Here is a 972-nt window from a genome sequence, read left to right on the forward strand (position 1 = left end):
GAGATGCCCAGTATCATTTTCATAAATCCTTTTTCTGTTTAAACAAGTTGGAATTGGTGCCTGATACAATGACTGTCTAACCATGTCTAACTATGTCTATGGTTGCACCTTTTGAAATTTCTGTACATAATTTTATGTTAAAAAAACATGCAAATGAATGAACAAAAATCCTTTTGTCATCTGCTGCCAAGGTGCTGAGTTCTTCCAAGGAAGCTAAAGCTGACTTGGAGTGAGGCCCTCACTTGATCTCACAATGAGCACCACTCCCAGCAGCATCAGCCCCATACTCGCCTGCACCATGGACTCTGTCTCTGAGCTCACCTGCATCTACCCAGGCCCCATTCTGCATGATGAGGTGACCATCATGGAAGATAAGATAAATACCACCATTAAAGTAGCTGGTGGAAATGTTGAATGTTTCTGGCCTGGCTTGTTTGCAGAGGCTCTGGAAAATGTCAACATCAGGAGCCTCATATATGATGGGGAGGCTGGTGGACCTTTTCCAGCACCTGGTGCTGCACCAGTGGGAGGTCCTGCTTTCTCCACCACTGCAGCCCAAGCTGAAGAGAAGGAAGTGGAATCAAGGAAAGAAGAATCCAAGGAGTCTGATGATGTATGGGCTTCGGTCTTTTGTTGATGAAATCTCTTTTGTAACATGTTCAATAAAAAAACCAAACTCTTAAAAAAAAAAAAAAAAAACCCTAATGTTATTTCTTGACCGATATAGGCCTAGGAGATTATGAAGATGGGATTTTAACTGATATGTGTTATAATCCAACTATACCTGTGTTTTTTATCCATCCTTGTGAAATCCAGAAAAGTAATATGAATATGGCTTGGACCTTGTTGAAGGGAGTGGCACATGGAGAGCATCATTGTAAAATACTCCTGGCCTTTCCATACCCACTTACTCCCTCCTTTTCCAAGAGGAAAAACTGATTTACCTAATTTAAGGGTTGGAAGAAGAAACCA

The 972-nt window shown here is 41.5% G+C and overlaps 1 pseudogene; it reads left to right on the forward strand.

The window, feature by feature from the left end:
• Positions 1-298: 298 nt before the first annotated feature.
• On the forward strand, positions 299-637 carry LOC111545555 (annotated as a pseudogene).
• The last annotated feature ends 335 nt before the right edge of the window (positions 638-972 follow it).

Source organism: Piliocolobus tephrosceles, chromosome 4 (assembly GCF_002776525.5).
Source record: "Piliocolobus tephrosceles isolate RC106 chromosome 4, ASM277652v3, whole genome shotgun sequence".
Lineage (NCBI taxonomy): Eukaryota > Metazoa > Chordata > Mammalia > Primates > Cercopithecidae > Piliocolobus > Piliocolobus tephrosceles.